Source organism: Petaurus breviceps, unplaced genomic scaffold (genome assembly GCF_028583685.1).
Source record: "Petaurus breviceps papuanus isolate PSGF00001 unplaced genomic scaffold, PetGlider_PUasm1.0 76, whole genome shotgun sequence".
NCBI classification, from domain to species: Eukaryota; Metazoa; Chordata; class Mammalia; order Diprotodontia; family Petauridae; genus Petaurus; species Petaurus breviceps.
This window is the reverse complement of record NW_027186473.1, coordinates 14,108,615-14,129,292: the sequence shown is the minus strand read 5'-3', so window position 1 is coordinate 14,129,292 and position 20,678 is coordinate 14,108,615.

Sequence of the window (20,678 nt, the reverse complement as noted above, 5' to 3'; positions counted from 1 at the left end):
GTCACTCCTATATCTCACTGTGCAACCATGGTGGAGATGTTTACAAGTCATAAGCCTGGGAAATATTATCTAACACCTGGAAACTAGAGATTGCCATGGCCATGGATCTTGGGAAACTAAACTCTAAGAAAGAATAACAAAATTCTCCTTCTTCCCCTCTCCCTTCCCCAAGACAGCATGCAATCTGATATAGACTGTACATATAAATTCATATTAAACATATTTTCGCATTAGTCATGTTGTAAAGAAGAATCAGAACCAATGGGAGGAACCACGAGAAAGAAGAAACAAAACAAACCAAAAAAAGGGAGCAAATAGTATGCTTTGATCTGCATTCAGATTCCATAGTTATTTCTCTGGAGGTGGGATAGTACTTTCCATCATGAGTCTTTTGGAGGTATCTTAGATCCTTGCATTGTAGAGAAGAGCTAAGTCTATCAAAGTTAATCATCATATAATGTGGCAGCTATTGTGTACAATGTTCTCCTGGTTCTGCTCACTTCACTTAGCATCAGTTCATGGAAGTCTTTTCAGGTTATTCAGAAGTCTGCCTGCTTGTCATTTCTTTCTTTTTTTTTTTTAAGCAATTGGGGTTAAGTAACTTGCTCAAGGTTACACGGCCAGTTATTTCTGGGTGTGGTGCTGAGTATCTGAGCCCGGATTCAATCCCCAGGTCATCCCAACACTGGGGACGGTGCTCTTATTCACTGCGCCACCTGGCCGCCCCTGTGCTCGTCATTTCTTATGGAACAATAGTATTTCATCACTTTCATATACCACAACTTGCTCAGTCATTCCACAATTGATGGGCATTCCCTCAGCTTCCAATTCTTGGCCAACACAAAAAGAGTTGCTATAAATATTTTTGTACATGTGGGTCCTTTTACCATTTTTATGATCTCTTTGAGATACAGCCCTAGAAGTGATACTGGGTCAAAGGGCATGCATAGTTTTATAGCCCTGTTGGTATAGTTCAAAATTGGTCACCAGAATGGTTGGATCAGTTCACAACTCCACCAACAATGTGTTAGTGTTCCAATTTTCTTACATCTTCTCCAGAATTTATCATCTTCCTGTTTTGTCATGTTAGCCAATCTGATAGGTGTGATGTGGTACCTCAGAATTGTTTTGATTTGTATTTCTCTAATCAATAGTTATTTAGAACATTTTTTCATGTGATTGTAGATAGAGTTAATTTCTTCATCTGAAAACTGCCTTTCATTCTCCTTTGACCATTTGTCAAATTAAAATTGGGCAAGGGGAAGTGAATGATGATAGGGAAGGTACCAAGAAATAATAAAACAAAATAAAAATAATGAAAAAATAGAAGAGAATGTGAAACATCTCATAAGAAAACTCATCTGGAGAACAGATCAAGAAGTGAAAACAAGAATAATCATACTATCTGAAAACTACAATTAGAAAAAGAATATACAACAATACTAGAAATAATTAAAGAAAATTGCCGGGAAGTTTTAGAATGAGAGGGGAGGGGTGGCTAGGTGGCATTGGGGCAGCTAGGTGGAACAGTGAATAGAGCACTGGCCCTGGAGTTAGGAGGACCTGAGTTCAAATTCAGCCTCAGATACTTAAAACTTACTAACCCTGTGACCTTCGGCAAGTCGCTTAACCCCAATTGCCTTGCCTTCCCCCCTCCAAAAAGCAAAAAAAAAAAAAAAAAACCAAGCAAAAAAACAAGAGGGGAGAATAGAAATAAAACAAAATTCCACCAATCAGCACCTGAAAGATGTCATGATGAAAACCTTCAGGACTATCATAACCCAGTTCCAAAACCCTCAGGTTTCCTTAGAAAATACTATGGATCCACAATTAGAATTACATAGGACCTAAGGAAAAAGCACCAGGACCAGACAGATTTATGAGTGAATTCTGTCAAACATTTAAAGACCAAGTAATTCCAATATTAAATTATTTGGAATAATAGGCAAAGAAGGGGTCCTACCAAACTCCTTTTATGAAACTAATATGATCCTGATACCTAAACCAGGAAAAGTAAAAACAAAGAAAGAAAATTATGGACCAGTTTCATTAATGAATATGTATGCAAAAATCCTAAATAAAATACTAGCTAAGAGATGAAAATATATTACAACAATTATACATTATGACCAAGTAGAATTCATTCCAGGAATGCAAGGATGGTTTAACATAAGGAAAATTATTAACAATTGATTATATCAATAATAAAAGTAACAAAAAATGATATAAGTAGATGCAGAAAAAGTATTTGATAAAATACAACACTCATTTCTATCAAAAAACACTAGAAAGTAGAGGCATGAGTGGACTTTTCCTTAAATTGATAAGAAGGATTTACCTAAAACCATCAGCAATCATTTTGGGGGAAGGCAAGGCAATTGGGGTTAAGTGACTTGCCCAAGGTCACACAGCTAATTAAGTGTCAAGTATCTGAGGCTGGATTTGAACCCAGGTCCTGATTTCAGGGCCGGTGCTCTATTCACTGCACCACCTAGCTGCCCCCCAAAATGGGGATAAGCTAGAAGCCTTCCCAGTAAAACCAGGTGAGCAAAAAGAATGACCATTATCACTGATATTCAATATTGTATTGGAAATCTTAGCCATAGCAATGAGAAGAAAAAGAAATAGAAGGCATCAGAATAGGAAATGATGTAATAAAACTATCTTTTTTTTGCAGATGATATACTTGGAAAATCCTAAGGACCCAACTAAAAAATTAATTGAGATAATTAAAAATTTCAGCAAAGTAGCAGGATATAAACTGACATAAACCCTCACCATTGCTATATATTACCAACAGGATCCTACAGGAAGAGATAGCAAGAGAAACCCCATTTAAAAGCATTCTAGACAGTATAAAATACCGGGGAATATATCTATCAAAACCCAGGATCTATATGAACAAAACCATAAAAACCTTTATACACAAATAAAATCAGATTTAAATAAATGGAGAAATATTGTTTATGGGTAGTCAGGACCAATAAAATAAAAATGACAATTTTATCAAAATTTATATATTCAATGCCATCCCAATTGAATAACCAAAATATTATTTTACAGAGCTAGAAAAAATAACAACAAACTTCATTTGGAAGAAGAAAAGGTCTAGAATATCAAATGAATTAATGAGAAAAAAATGTAAAGGAAGGAGGTTTAGGAGTACCAGATATTAAACTATAAAGCAGTAATTATCAAAACTATTTGGTACTGGCTAAGAAATAGAAAGGTAGATTAGTGGAACAGATCATACAAACGATCTACAGCAACAAATGAATATAGCTTCCAAGTGTTTGAAAAGTGTAAAGACTTAATTTGGGGGGATAAGAATTCATTATTTGTTAAAAATTGTTGGGAAAGCTGAAAGGTCTAGCAGAAATTATGTATAGAACATATCTTATATAGTTTACCAAGATAAGGTCAAAATGGATACATGGATCTAGATATAAAGGGAGATACTGTAAGAAAATTTGAAGAACATTGAACATATTACCTATCAGGCTTATGGACAGGTGAACAAATGAGACAAAGAGTATTGCAAGATGTAAAATGGATAATTCGGATTACATTAAATTTAAAAGTTTTTGTACAAATAAGACAAATGTAGCCAAGGTCGGAAGGAAAGCAGAAAAATAGAAAAAAATTTTTATAGACAGTTCCTCCAATAAAGGTCTCATATCTCAAATATATAAAGAACTTTGTCAAATATATAAGAATGCAAGTCATTCCCCAATTGATAAAATGGTCAAAGGATATGAAGAGGCAGTTTTCCAATGAAGATATCAAATAATTTATAGTCATATGAAAAAATGTTCCAAATTATTATTGATTAGAGAAATGCAAATAAAAAGAACCTTTAGATATCATTTTACATCTATCAGATTGGCTAAAATGATAAAATGGGAAAGTGACAAATGTCAAAGGCGATGTGGTAAAATTGGGACCTTAATTCATTGCTGGTGGATCTGTGAGCTGATCCAACCATTGTGGAGAGAGATTTGGAATTACACCCAAAAAGTTACTAAACTGCCTTTGACCCAGCAAAACCACTATTAGGTCTGTTTCCCAAGATGATTAGGGAAAATAGAAAAGAACCTACATGTTCTAAAATATTTATAGCAGCTCTCTTTGTGGTGGCAAAAAACTGGAAATTGCGGGGATGCCCATCGGTTGGGGAATGACTAAACAAATTGTGGTATATGTTCATGATGAAATATTACTCTGCCCTAAGAAACAATGAGCTTAGTGATTTTAGAAAAGCATAGAGAGACCTCCATGAAATAATGAAGCGTGAAATGAGCAGAACCAAGAGAACATTGTATACAGTAACAGCAGTACTGTTTAAGAACAACTTTAAGCAACCAAGTCATTCTATTGTAAATTATAAGTACCCCAATTAACCTCAAAAATCCTAAGAAGGAAAATACTGTTTGAATCCAGAAAGAAATATTGCTGTGGTGTGGGAAGCGATGAGCTGTTTGATTTAGAAAAACATGGAAAGACTTGAATTTAGGAAGAAAGATGCTATCCACCTTCAGAGAAACCGATGATAGGAGGAAATAAGCATAGTGAGGATATATATGTATGTATATGAGTATATGTATGTATATATGTGTATATTTATAGATAAATATATGTACATATATTCACTCTTAATTGTAGCCTTCTTTAGGGTGAGAAAGGAGTGAGGGGAAAAATAAAGTAAAAAGTGCACAGCAGAGAACAAAAGAAAACCAACAAAGAAGCAAAGAAAAGCTAGGTAATTCTCAAAACCATGTGTAGTACTTATTATATAGGTTTTCTTTAATGGAAATTTGTTATTTTATATTTAATTCTCTTTTTTTGCCTTTTTGGAGGGAGAGGGCAGGGCAATTGGGGTTAAGTGACTTACCCAAGGTCACACGGCTAGTAAGTGTTACGTGTCTGAGGCTGGATTTGAACTCAGGTACTCTTGACTCCAGGGCTGGTACCCTACTCACTGTACCACCTAGCTGCTCCTGAATTCTCTCTGCTATGCCTGTGGCATTTTTTTCTTTTCTCATTTTGTATTTAAGTATAAAATGAAAAACTTTATCCAAAAATGTCCACACACACCACTGTTTACATACTGTCATCTTCTGAATCACTGTCCTTCAGCTGTGATTGCAGTTGAACAGTCCTAGACCAGTGCTGGAACACCAGGGGGCAGTGGCTCCTAGGGAAAAGCCCACACGAACCAATGAATCTGTCTAGACCTCAAAGGAAATGTTGCCAAACTGGTGACTCCCGATGCACATTGCCTCTCCTTTGCTATCTGGACAACTTTGTAAAACTGGAAACTGCACCTGAAAGCTTCCTGCTCTGATTCCTTGAAGGCCCCATTTCCATCTGCATAAACTAGAAGTGGTTTGTTTGAAGCTGTGGTTGCTAATCACTAACTTCCCAGGGGCCCAGGCAACTCTGTAAGACTGCAAATCACAAACCCATGGCCACTCTGCTTTGTGTGGGAGAGATTTCTCACTGTAAGTTCCCTAGCCAATGAAATCACATGGCCTGGACCAAAAGTCAGCCAACCTCCCAGGAGGGCTCTGCAAGTGTGGGAACTCCTGCTACGATAAAGGGGTGAAATGCAATTGGTTTGAGTCAGAAAAAGCTGGCATGTAGAGAGTAGCCAGGGACAGAATAAAACCTACTGACCCACCCTAACTGGGAATTGATGTATTTAGTAAAACAGTCTCTCCACATTTCTCATCTTGGTCTCTGGAGCTGGCATATTGCATTCTCTCAGTCCTGATGTCAGAGATAACATTGAAGATTCACCCACTTGGCCTCTTCTCCACTAACTGCTGCCAGGCTGGTTCTTAGGACTTTTGACACCCCCATGCTTTGGCTTTTAAACCTATGCCCTCCATCAAGAATGGCAATGAAGGCCTGGAGTCCCTGCTACTAGATAAACTGAAGGCTTGAAAAGAAGGGCCTCCAGGCTGCCTGAGGAGGAGCAAATTGGCCCAGATCAGAGAGAGACCAGGTCAAAATTTCCACACCAATCAGTAGTGATTAAGCCATAAGTGGACATCTAGATTTCTAGCCAGACAAGATGAGGAAACTAACTCATTCTCATTCTCATTCTCATTCTCATTCTCTCTCTCTCTCTCTCTCTCTCTCTCTCTCTCTCTCTCTCTCTCTCTCTCTCTCTCTCTCTCTCTCCTCTCTTTCTCATCAGCTGCAAGTCAAACTGTCTAGCAGGGGTGGGGAACCTTCTCCCTTCAGACCACATGTGGCCCCCGTAGGTCCACAAGTATGGCCCTTTGACTGAATCCACTCAAAGGGTCTCAATTGAGGACCAAAGGATTGCATGTGGCCTTGAGACTGCAGGTTCCTCGCCTTTGGTCTAAGGTCTTAGAGGACATTCAAAGGATATAGTTCCAGAACTTGGATGTCCTGCTCAGGCTGGCTTTAGGAACAACATTGGCAGAGGCTTTCTGCTTTGTAGATGGGTAAATAAAAGTCCAAGGACAACTAGGTGCTGCAATAGTGCAAAGCCTGGAGTGAGGAAAACCCATCTTCATGAGTTCAAATCTGGTCTCAGCCACTTACTAGCTGTGTGACCTTGGTTAAGTCACTTAACTCCATTTCCTCATCTGGAAAATGAGCTGGAGAAGGAAATGACAAACCACTCCAGCATCTTTGCCAAGAAAACCCCAAAAAGGCCACAAAGATCTGAATACGACTGAAAAACTGAACAAACACAAATCCAACACTAGGTTGTGGTCCCTCACTTGAAACAAAGTTGTAGAACCAAACCCCAAATAAACACAAATAATTCATGTCAGGCTGGGCAAGAAGCTCAGTGCCCTAGGTAGCCTTTGTCTGATTTTGCCTGACCTCATCACAGAATAATGTAATTTGCAGAGCCATTTTCTTTTAGCACTTCTAGATGAGCTTTTAATCAGCTAGTCATATTAGAACAATTTTCACTATATTACCAACACACGTCAGGAGAGCCCAGTTACCTTGATAGGATTAAAACATAAGGCATTTATTTGGGACTTTGGTTTTGTTCTCCCTGCAGCAGGTGTTACTCTTGGGGGCTTCTCCTAAATCAACCTTTGGTTTATGCTTCTAGCCTAAATTTCCTCAGAGAACCTTGGAATATATTGTTAATGTCAAAGTCTCTATAGATATTGTCAAAAAGACCCTGGGCTCTCTCACCATCACTCAAGCTAATTACACATATCAAATACAGTCTTTATTTTACCCCGCAAAGACAATGCAAAGAATACTAGAGTCAGAGGAACTCATAACAATCAAAACAAACTCTCCCTCTCTCTAGAACTACAACGAAGCCGGGTTCAAATCCTGACTCTGATACTTACATTCCAAGTCACTTAATCATTCTCAGTTTCTTCATCTATAAAATGAGGAGATTGGATTAGATGAAAGGAAGGAAACACATGTTTATTAAGCACCTAGTTCATGTCAGGCACTCAGCACACTAAGGACTTTATTTTATTTTATTCTCTCAACAGCTCTGGGGTTACAAAACCCTAGGATAGGGTTTTAGTACTTAGTAGATATTATTGTTAACATCCCCCTTTTACAGTTGAGGAAATTTAGACCAATAAGGGTTAAGTGACTTGCTCAGGGTCACACATCTGGGACTGGATTTAAAATCAGGTCTTCCTAGTTCTCTACCCTTTGCACCATCCAGCTACCTGAGGAAGGCCCCCTCCATCTTTATTATCCTATGAACTTGAAAGAGCTACAACCTACATGAAGAGATAAGATAGAACAGGTGAAATGTTAAACAATAAAATTTAAATAACAGATCAAGGGATCAGCAGAAGATGCTCCCGTAAGTGAAATTAGACAAAAAATGAATTCTGTGGAAATTTGGAGGAGGGAGATCTCTTCAGGCTGGGATGGTCAGGAAAAGCTTAATAGAGTATATGGCATATTACCTTGAGATTTGGAAGGATGGGGAGGTTTTGAATAGGTGAGGAGGCATTTTATGTTGGTGGTGTACCAGATGATGAAAAGCCCTGAATGTAAAGGCTAGCTCAGGTTGGACTTTATCTCACTGAAAAAGGAGAGCCACTTAAGGTTTTTTAGTGGAAGAATAGCATTCAGTACAAATTTATGTTACACAACCTCAACTGGGCCCTGACTACTGCTAGGCAATCCTACTTTAACTTCCTATCAACTCATTATCTCACTCTTCACAGCAGCTTTTTCAAACACTTTCATCCTTCCCCAAACCTCTCATGGCTTCCCCTCCCACTGTCTCCTCAACAGAGAACCTTGCCTCATATTTTACAGAAAAAAATGAGGCCATTCACCATGAACTCCCTCTTCTCCCATCATGCTTCCTCATCTCCTATGACTCAGATGACTTCTGCCTCCTCCTTCTCCCTTAAACTGATGAAGTGGCCTCACTCCTTACTAAGGCTAACCCTTCTATTTGTTTGAGTGATCCCATTCTGCCTTCTCTCCTCCCACAGATTTCTCCTTCTGTCATCCTCACTCTTTCACTTGTTTTCAATCTCTCCCTCTCTACCGGCTCATTTCCTACTGCTACAAACATGGCCATGTGTCCCCCACACTGAAAAAAAAACCCGTCACTTGATCCTTCCATTGCCACTAACTATTGACCTATTTCTCCTTGGCTCTTTGTAGCTAAACTCCTCCAAAAGGTCATCTACAATAGGTGTCTCCATTTTCTCTCCTTTCTCCCTCCTTAACCCCTCACAATCTGGCTTCTGACCTTATCATTCCATTGAAACTGCTCTCTCCAAAATGACTAATGACCTTTTAATACAATGGCCTTTTCTCAACCCACACTCTCCTTGATTTCTCTGCTGTTGAGAACTCTCTACTCTCTGATGCACTCTTCTTTCTAGTTTTTGAGATACTACTCTCTCTCTTGGCTTTCCTCCTACCTATCTGACCCACTCTTTCTCTGTTTCCTTTGCTAGATCCTCATCCAGATCACACTGTCTAACTGTAGGTATCCCTCAGGGGTCTGTCCTAGGTCCTCTTCTCTTCTCCCTCAATTCTGCTTCATTGGGTGACCTCATCAACTCCCATGGATTTATTTACTATCTTTATGCAGATGATTCTCAAATCTACCTATCCTGCTCCAATATCTCTGCTGACCTCCAATCTTGTTTCTCCAACTACCTTTCAGTCATTTCAAACTGGATGTCCAGAAGGCACCTTGAACTCAGTATGTCCAAAACAGAATTCCTCCCATGCCCCCTTTTAAGACTCCTATCTTCCCTGTTATTGTAAAAAGTAATACTTTCCTCCCAGTCCCTCAGACTCACAACCCAGGAGGTATCCTGGACTCCTCACTATTTCTCACCCCCCATATCAAAGCCATGGCCAAGGTTTATTGATTTCACAGTTGCAACATTTCCAGAATAAAATCCCCTTTTCTCCTCTAACACTGCTGCCAGTCTAGTGTGGGCTCCCATCACCTCATGCCTTCAGGGGTTAGGGAGCTGCTGGGGCAGGGTGTGTGGGAGCCCACTTCGACTTCTTCCCCCCTTTCTACCACGTGGGGCAGAATTCAAGTTTCCCCACAATTCTCCAGTATTCTCTTTTCTTAATCTGATCTGAGATGAGAGGGATTAACAGAGGAACATGGGTTATAATGGTCTCCACAACTACCCACAGCTCTTAGAGTTTTTCTGACAGGCTGCATTTTTAAATCTTTCAAGGTAACAGAGTCTTTGAAGCACAGCACAAACATGCAGATATTCTGCATTTTGCAAAGACACAGACAAGACAGATAGAAAAGGAAAAAAGAAGAGCACATAGTCCATAACCAGACATGCATTTAAAAGAGTTTAAACCATAAGGCACACAGAGAAAAAGGGGAAAAAAGGGTGTACCTCATTACCGGCTGCTTTTAAAACTTTAATTTCAACTGGTTCCAGATGCACACAAAACCAAATGTGTAAGCAAGTCTTACACAAATAAAATTTGACAAGTGCAACAAATAAATTTTTTTTTAAAAGACACACACACACACAAACCCACCATTCATGTGCAGAAAGACAGAAAAAACAAACAAACAAGTTTTATCAGAGTGATCCAGGTCAAGAAAAGGGGCTCTGAAACATTCTTCACAATGAAAAGTAAAGCTCAACCAAGGGTAAGCAGGAAGATTTAAGCAGGAAAGGGCTATGGACTCACCAGATGAGGGGAGTCAGATTTCAGAGAAATAAATCTCCAGTGGCGCCTAGTCCACTCCCACTGGTACCAGAAGGTCCATCTGGCCCTGTTCCATGTCAAATCCCATTTTTGACACCAATTAATGTCAACCAGAACGGAACCTAACTTTAACCTGTGGGTGGCCAGGCCAAACAAACAGAGCAGGCTAGATTCAAGAGTCAGGACACAAAACAGAAGTTAAATTAATTTCAGAGTGAAGAAAATAACACATGCATAGGAAAGCCCCCTTCCTAAGAAGGAGGGCTTAATATGCTGGACTAAAGGCGGGTCTTAATACATCCTAGGCTGGACCATGACATAATCATTTTTAGGTTTCGGGTTCCTGTTGCCACAGGCCCTATGGGAACAGTATTATGTCAAGTCTTGGGGGTCGTGCCCACCCTGTGGGGCACAGAACCAGAGTGCAGTACCTATCAGTGAAAAGGAATAGGGGTTGTTAATATATGATGGACGGCCCTGGGAAATAGGCGGAGCTAAACCCCTCAGTGAACTCCTGGTACTGGTCCAAGCAATACACTTTGCCAAAGGTTAATATCATCCTGAGTGCAAAGGATTATTGTTATGCCAAGGGACACAAACAGGACACATACTGCTTGCTGGGCCTTATCTCCAAAATATTTTGATGACACTTATTGAGCAATTACTACCTACAAAGCACTGTCCTGGTTGACAGGGATACAAGGATAGCTATGATGCAGATCCTATTCTCAAGAAAATTATAATGGGGTCAGGAAAAACAGGTAAGACATACAGAAATAACTGAACCAGCCAGTCAGTCAATAAACACTTATTAAGCACCTACTATATGCCAGACACTTTGCTAAGCACTCTATTTAGCACAAATAGAATTTGATAAGAGCAAAAACAAAGTTCAGGTAAAGAGCTTCGAGGCTGAAGGAGCTCAGGGGAGGGAGTGAAGGGGAGGTTAGCAAAGGCTTCATTGCATCTGAACCTTGATGAAACGAAGGGATTTCTATGGGCAGAGACTATCAAGGGGGAAAGCACATCCCATTTATGACCTGGAGATGGAAACAGGCAGGATGAGAGGAGGGGAGAGTGAATACTTCAGTCTGTTGGGAACAGAAGAGTACACAAAAGGTTTTAGTATCAAGGGGATAAGATGAAAAGGTTAGTTGCAGTCAGACTGTGGAAAGCCTTGAATGCCAAGATAAGAAGTCTATACTTGAGTCAGAAGATCATTGGTAACCATGGAAACATAAGAACAGTGAATTAAGATGATCACATGCACAATGGGGTGAAGGATGGGTTTTGAGAAGGGGGAGATTCAGGGCAAGGAGACAACTTAAAAAGAGGGAATCCACATAACATGATCAAGGTGAATATCTCTAAAGCTTCTTCCTAAACCTAGATTCAAAGACCACCTTTAGTGGTTAAAGGGTCATTAAAAGAGCTTTTGAGTGTGTTTATAAATACTGGGTGCTTTTTACAAGTATTTCTCAGTTTCCAAAACTAAATAGTGTACTTTAAAGCTATTCCTTTTTCTGTTTTACAATTCAGGATTCTTCACTTTAAAATATCTGACAAAGTTAGATTTCTCAAAATGAATATAGCATTTTTGTGTTTTGGTTCAGGGCACAATTATCTCCTGCAGGCGGTCAAATCTAAGTTTAAAGTAAATGTATTTTGAGCTGCCAATATCTAATCCTGCAAAGTTTAGCTGCAAAAAGAGTCTAGGACCTCTGGGGGAAACACATGGCCTAGATGAAAGAGAATCAAATGTTTGTGTTTTATTTTTAAAAGGACCTGATCAACAGCCAGCTTCCTTCCTGAGGGGAAGACCCAAGGGTTATGTTCTAATCTGGAGGGAATGGTTTTAAGAGCAGAATTTGGCCACCTAGACTGGGATATGTGATGCACAGGCCTCTGAAATTCCTGAACTGATGAAGAATCCCAGGCTATACATATCCGAAGAGACCTCAGAGTCCAAGGGAATTCTGCTGGATTGAAGTTAGAAGAATTGTCATGGTTTCCAAGGATTCAAAAATAGCACTGAAGCAGTTGCTGCCAGATGACTTTTCTCAGTAAAATTTGTAAAAGTTCTTTGGAGTCAGGTAGTACAGTGGAATAGATGCTGTTTCTGAAGTCTAGAGGAAGGGGATTTAAACCTAATGCCTAAGAATTGCATCTATGACCTTGGGCACACTAATTTACTTTCCTAGGTCTTAACTTCCTCATCTGTAAAATGGCAATTAAAGCAGGGAGAGAGAAGGACTAAATGTCCTTTGAAGTCTTCCTTCCCCTAGGATCTTCTTCTGAATTTTGAAATTATGACTTTGATTTAGAAAGGTCTCCCTCCATTCCATTTTCTGAGGACCTTAGAGGTCTTAAATATTTTAACTGTTTAAAATAAGTTAAAAATGAGCCCTTTGAACCCCTATAAATATCCCCATGGAGTTGAGAATGTTATCTAGATTCCCCTCCCTGCTGTTTTATACACCCTTCTTCTCTCTCATCTCCGAACACAAATAAAGCTGGGAATAAAAGCTACGGTCCCAAATCATCATAATCAAGTTTGACCCTAATGAAGAGAAAGGAAAAGGCACCTCCCACCTTTCTTTGTAGAGGGCACGTGCACATGCAATTTGTAACACTTAATTTTCAGTGTATTGGTTAGGATTGGTGAACTGTTTAAAAAAAATTTTTTTTAAAGAGATGACTCCTTGGGAGCAGGGGGAGAAATATGTCAGGAAATGTAGGTGATTTCAAAACAAAGGAACATTTTTTTTCAAACAAAACAGTAAAAAAAAAACCCCAGTAACTAGTCTATGCACCAGTAAATTCTTCCAACAGAAACTTTGTAATAGAATCCCCGAATTTTGGGGTGCTGTATTTGCTTTACTGCCTCTCCTAGTCTGGCCCATGCAGGTCTCTTCACCTGTCCTTTAAATAACGGCAGTGACTTCAGAAAGCACTGATGAGGACCAGAGGGACCTTAAAGTCTCTTCAGCTCTAATTCTATGAGCCTGTGATCTGATAGGAAACTTCCCCTGGAAGTGAATCATAGACCTGCTGAGAAGGTAAACCCAAGTCTTGTGGCTGCTTAGCTAACAACATCCACAGATAACAGAAGCATGAGGGGTTACTAACAGGACACACCCCGATGGTTTCCTCTCCCAGAAGGGAGGGGTCCCAGTGCGGGAGGAAATGCCCCTAACTGGGCTGTTTCCTGCTGAGCATGTCCCATCTGACTTTTTTCATTCTGCAACCCTGTATTTATAGTATCTGGAGGGAGCCAGCTGGAAGGATCACCTCCAGCCTTGATCATGCTCCCTAGGAGGCTTAACTATGCTGGCTTTGCACAGCCTCACTGTGTGTCCAAGGCTCAGTCTTTCTCCTACCTTGGTGCATCCATAGTAACAAAACCTTTGACAAACTGTCTCCTGCTAGATATCCTGTACATAAGATGGAGGCAGTGGTTTACATCTAGGTCAGTGTACTGTTAGCACACACACCTGGTGGATGACCACACCCAAGGAGTAGTTATTGATGGGTATGATAGCAGTGGGCAAGGAGGTTTCTAAGTAGAATTCTCTAGATTTTGTTCATTCACACCAGCCCTCAAGCAGCCCTTAAGCAGCCCTCAAGACTTTGAGAGTTTAGTGTTCTGCTCTGGGGGAGATACTGCCTCTGCTCCTGAAATTACAGTTGATTGAAATATTGTAGGATGATTCCTGTTGAGGAAGGCTTGGACTAGATCAGAGGTGTCAAACATAAGGATTGCTCCTACAACACATTCACAAGTGTGACCAGATTAAATTGTAATTGGGAAATATTTAACAAAATAAATAAAAATACAGTTAAGACAGATAAAGTTAATATGTGGTTTTCTAAGTCAATATGTGCCCCCAGGGATCCTTATGTTTGGTTGAGTGAATCCCTATTTGAAATCACTGGACCTGATGACCTATGAGGTCTTTTCCAAGTTTGAGTTCTTTAATTTTTCTAATTCTGTGATTTTGTAGTGTCTTCCCCACCCCCCCTGCCACTACTGTGAGCTAAGGCACCTGTTCTAGATACCTCTAGCCACTCACTAAGACTGTAAAAAGTTGTAGATCAGTTGTGCCAGCCCCTGGGAAAAGCTGGGCCCCTACCCTGCTTTGACCAGCAGTCTAACTGCCCCCAAGACCTGGGGGGCAGACTCCAGTAGTCTCTAACTGCCCCCAAGAAGACCTGGGGGGGCCATACTCCAGTAGTCTCTAACTGTCCCCAAGAAGACCTGGGGGGGGGCCATAGTTTCTATGTTTCTAACTGCCCTGTTCCCGGACAAAGGGAATTCCAAGGATATCTCTGGGACCTTGTTCTTGTAATCCCTCAACACCTTCTACATACCTTTCCTACAGCTCAGCTCTTCTGTGTATCCAGACTATGTACCTTCCTGCTGTTTCCCAGGACTGTGACCTCTAAGAAGCCCCTCCTCCCTTTACTCCCTGGGCATCTCTGTCTGAATAAGGGAACAAGTTGCCCTGAATCGCGATTCCTAAAACAAAATTTGAATCCATGCCTTGACTCCAAATTGATAAGCAACAAGGAAGACAAAACGTGAAGCAATAGAAAACATTGGAAAGAGATGACAGAGACCTTCCATACATTCCAAATATATATTTGCAATTTGAAGGATGTAGTCAGGCAAAATCTGGACTATTTCAGAAGCATTGGGATGGGGAATTTGTGATTGTGGGTCCCCAAATGAGTGAGTGGGAATGAAGATTTACCTTGACCTTTAAATGTCAACGGGCATAGTTTTACACAGCAAATGTTTGCTAAAGTTGATGTAAATGGAATTTAAAAATCAAATTATACTTTAAAGACATTAAGGCAGGCTGTTAGACCATTGGTGGTGGGTTGGGCTGGGGCATCCCTCAGAAAGAGTGGACATGTCACATGAACACATCTACCATTCTGACAAATAGGACAGTGAAGAATTCAAGTACCAGCATCTCCTGATGCCCAGGGGCATAGTCAAAATATCTGATTCTCTCTCCCTTCCCTCTCCCTCCCTTTTTGTCTCTCCCCCCCCATTCTTTGTTGGACACCACGGTTTCCCTGCTCAGACTTCAACATTCTGTAGGGGCCATTTTGCCTGTGTTCTTGGGCAGCATGACTTGCTGGTACTCGAGCTCCTAACTGTCACGTTTGTTGGAATAGTAAATTTGTTTATGTGACAGGTTTATTCCTCCCAGCCCAAGCACCAAGAGTGACTGAAGATTGGTCACAGATTAATTTGGGGGCTTATATAATTGGTACCGTTTGTGGGCTTGTTTTTTTTTCTTTCTCCCTGATAGGTGCTGTGTGTGAGGTGACTTACAGATTTATGTTTCCATTCATTCAAACTTTACCTAAGAAATTAAAGAAATTTTATTTCTTGAAATAGTTTTATTTTATTGAAGAAATGTTTATTTTGTCTAAATCTTGTGAATAAAGAGAACTTTTTTTTTTTTAAGCAATCAGGGTTAAGTAACTTGCTCAAGGTTACATGGCCAGTTATTTCTGGGTGTGGTGCTAAGTATCTGAGCCCGGATTTGATCCCAGGTTATCTCGACTCTGGGGCTGGCACTCTTACTCACTGAGCCACCTGGCCACCCCTAACATTTTTGTAATCTATTAAAAAAAAAAGATACTAGGGGAGTTAGATCCTTTCAGCCTCCAATCTTGTCTCACCTATTATGTGTTTAATCAAATTGGAAGCTTCTGGTGTGGAAATTCTCTCCATTGATACAGACTGGCAACTTATTTATAGTGTATAGTCTAAGATTCCTGGGCATTGAGTAGTTCAGTGATTTGCCCATGGCCGTGTAGGCAGTCTGTTTCAGACTCAGGAGACCTGAACCAAGTTCTTCTTGATTCCAAGCCTGACTTTCTATATACTACCCTAAACTACATCTCCTTAAATTTTTTTGCTGTTTTATTAATGCATTTTGTTTTACATTCCAATCACTTTCCAATAATCTTCACCATCACCATGCACAGGGACCCTCTCCTACCAAAAAAAAATATCATTTTTGTTTTCTATAGTTTTAGCAAACATTGGTTGCCAGCCAAATGTAAATGATTGTGGCTTTAGACACTGATTTCTAATACTCTGAAATTGAAGTTTTTAATTAACTTAATTTTAAATTTAAGTATTTATTTCATGTTTTGTTCATTTGGGTATTTCACATTTTTGTAGATAATCCTTAATTTCCTTTAAGTTCTTAGTTTTATTGGCATGTGATTATACATAGTAGGTTCAAAGAGTTCTTTTAATTGCTTCTTATAACTTCCCATTGTTCACTTTTTATTTTTGTAATTTGATTTTTCCTCCCTCTTCCTTTTAATCAGCTTTTAAGGTATTATCAATTTTGTTAGTCTTTCTAAAGAACCAGTTTTTAGTTGAAAAAAATTGACAACAGCTCTAAAGCCTCCCCCCCCCCCAATTGTTCTATTTCTCCTTTAATTTTCTGTTTTCTATGAGGTTTAAAATTTTTTTAAACTTTATTCTGAACTTAACAAACACCAAATAAAATAAGCATTTTCATATCTATAGTCAATTAGAAGTAGAGAACTGAGCATGAAATTGTAGGTCTCTTCTGGGTGTGGATTGTTTTTCTTTTTAAATATATAATAAATTCAAAACTTTCAAAACTAGCTTGCTAGTATGTGTTTCTTTCTGGGCTTTCTTCTGTTCTCTGCTTTCTATTTTAAAAAATACCTTGGTGACCCTCTTTTATTTCTTTTTTTTCCTACCCTATCCCCATCCCTAACTTTCCTTAACCTCCCAACCTCCCCCATTGGAAAAATAAAGCCATTGTAACACATTTACATAGCCAAACCAAGACAAATTCTCTCATTGGCTGTGTCCAAAAACATATCTTATTATACATCTTGAATCCATCTCCTCTCTGTCAAGGTACCACCTACCATGCTTCATTATTGGTCCTCTGGAATCTGGTTGATCATTGCCTTGATCAGAGTTTTTTCTCTTTAAAAAACTTTTATTTTTAATTTATGGAGTAAAACAAGCATTTCCATAACAGTATAATAAAAAGTTGATCACACATGAAAATACAAATCCATTATATATAACTTGCTATTCCTTTTAAATATATAATAATGTTATCATGTAAATTTATTTTTTCCCCTTTTTCTCTCTCTTCTCTCCCTTTGCTGTAGAAATGGCTACCATTAGGCAGAAATAGGTATAAGACTCTTGGAAAGGTGGGTGGGATTAGAGTTCTTTCAAAATTGTTTTTCTTTGTAATGCTCTTACTGTAAAAATTTTCCTGGTTCTGATAACTTCATTTTGCATTAGTTCATATAGGTTTTACTAGATTTCTCTGAAACCATACCCTTCACACAATTCTATAACATTACATTCATATACCACAATTTGTTAGCCATTCCATTTGATGGATACCCCCTTAGTTTCTAGCTCTTTACCACTACAAAAAGTTCTAAGTGTTTTTGTACATATAGTCCTTTTCCTCTTTCTTTGATTTTTGAGGGGCATATAAGCCTATAAGTGACACCACTGGGTCAAAAGATTTGCATAGTTTTTTTTTTGAAGGGGGGAAGGCAAGGCAATTGGGGTTAAGTGACTTGCCCGAGGTCACACAGCTAGTAAGTGTGTCAAGTGTCTGAGTCTGGATTTGAATTCAGGTCCTTTTGACTCCAGGGCCCATGCTCTATTCACTGCACCACCTAGCTGCCCCAGTTTGCATAGTTTAATACTTTTTTGGGGCATAGTTCCAAATAACTTTCCAGTATGGCTAGACCAATTTACAGCTCCACCAACAGTATTTTGGTTCCTACAACCTCTTCTTTTTTTTGTCATCCTTGACAATCTGTTGGGTATGAGGTAGAATCTCAGTGCTGCATTTCTCTAGTTATTAGTTCTTTGGAGCATTTTTTTTCTATGACTATAGATAACTCAAATTTCTTCGCTTAGGAATTATGATTTCATATTCTTTGACCATTTTTTATTTGGGTAATGATTCTCGTAAATTTGAATCAGTTCCCAGTGTCTTGGAAATGAAGATTTTATCAGAGAAACATGTGGCAAAAAATTTTCCCATTTACCTTTTATTTAACTGTACTGAGTTTTTCCCATACAAAATGCTTTAATTTAATAAAAATTTTCCATTTGATCTTCTGTAACCTTTCCTATTCCTTTTTTGGTCAAACGATGTATGTCTGACTGATTAAAGTAAGCTTGTTAACCCATTTTGAGTTGCTTTCCTTTAACAAAGCAGATCCAAGAACCTGTATGGGCAGCAAACCCTGAGGACATGCTTGGGGTGCTTGCTGCTACAGCAAGTCACCTTCCTCATCTGTAAAATTAGCTGGAGAAGGAAATGGAAACCAATCCAGTATTTTTGCCAAGAAAACCCCAAGTGGGGTCATGGAGAGTTGGTCATGACTGAAAAATGACTGAACACAGATCTAGTGTTTTTAATAGAAACGTGTGTTCTCTAATTTTCCATATTTTTCTTTTTTTGTGCTTGTTTTGGGATTGTTTGCCTTTTATTTTTTACGATTGTTTTTGTTTTTTTTTGGAGGGGGAAAGGCAAGGTAATTGGGGTTAAGTGACTTGCCCAAGGTTACACGGCTAGTAAGTATGTCAAGTGTCTGAGGTTGGATTTGAACTCAGGTCCTCCTGACTCCAGGGCTGATGTTCTATTGACTGTGCCACCTAGCTGTCCCCTAATTTTTAAAATTATATGATCAGATAATTAATCTTTTTTTGTTTTGTTCATGTATGCTCTCAGAAATATGTTTTTCTCTTTTAGCTGCATCCCAGAGATTTTTATTATATATATTTAAAATTTATATAACTTATGTAATCACATTGATACCACTTTTGTTCTCATAGTTATTAAATGCTTTTATGATTTGTTCTTTGACCCACTCATACAAATAACTTCTAGAAACAGCTGGGAGCTGCTCATTGCGGAGAGAGATATCCACATGCAGCAATGTTCTCAGTGGGCCACCCTGTCCATGCTCATGACAGAACGTGAGAAGTTTGCTCAGATGCTTTGGGAGCACAGCTGTTTCACACTCACTAATGTCCTGTTTCTCAGAGGCAGGGCTGCTTCCTATAGTAATCAGACTGAGCTCAGGACTAGCTCCTAGCAAGAAGCCTGATCCACCCTTGATTCTCGCTTGCCTGAACATGGCTCATTTGGCTCAGATTATCCCATCTTATCTCACTATTCCTGGCATTTTAGTTTGTGTGGCTAATCCTTCCAAGCCAACTTTTTTTTACACTGTACGGTTTCATAGTTCCCGATCTGGTGCAGCAGGAACCCAGGAAATAAGCAAGTTGGCACAAGCCCCAGGCTTTCTTTCCACTGTGGCCCATCCAAGATTGCTCATCCCTCAAATATGGACGAGCTCATCCAGGGTCAGAATATCACCACAAAGTAAAGCGGGGGAATTTCCCACATGACCAAATGACCGGTTTTCAACAGTGGAAAGTCACTGCTGCTCTCCTTTCTCCTTCACAACCCAGAAAATCATTTTTTAAAAAGACTGAATGTGAGAAATTACAGAGGTGATTTGGTTTAGTGGAGAGACATTCAGACCTAGAGTCAGAAAGACCTGGTTAAGTCCTATTCTGTCATTTTGGTTATATGAACATGGTGAATAATTTGATCTCTCAGTACTCTAGGCAATTCTTTGAGATTGTAAATTACAGAACAAGTTCCTTCTCCAGGAATTCTCTACACTCATCCTATTTCACCCCCTTTTCTCACTCACTGGCACCTATTGCCCCCTACTATTTAATGTCAGTACCACTTGTTTTTTTAATAGAATTTTATTTTTTCCAATTACATGTAAAGACAATTTTTAATTCTTTCAAAAATAAATTTGAGTTCCAAATTGTCTTCCTTCCTCCATTACCACCCTTTCCCTAAGACCATTAGCAATTTAATATAGGCTATATATATGCAATCATGTAAAACATACTTCCATATTAGTCATGTTGTGAAAGAAAAAACAGGTCAAAAGAGAAGAATCACAAAAAAATAAAAATAGTGTATTTGATCTGCATTCAGACTCCATCAGTTCTTTCTTTGGAGGTGGATAGCATTTTTCATAATGAGTCCTTTGGAATTGTCTTGGATCATTGTATTGCTGAGAAAAGCTAAAGCTGTTCATAGTTGATCATCACACAATGTTGCTGATACTGTGTACAATGTTCTCCTAGTTCTGCTCATTTCACTTTGCATCAGTTCATGCAAGTCTTTCCAGATTCTTCTGGAAATCATCCTTCTTTTCATTTCTTATAGCATAATAGTATTACTCTATTACATTCATATACCACAACTTGTTTAACCCAGTTGATGGGCATTCCCTCAATTTCCAGTTCTTTGCCACCACAGAAAGAGCTCCTTTAAGTATTTTTAGTACCACTTATTTTCACACTTAAGCTACTGCTGCTCCTTGAGGGCACAGAC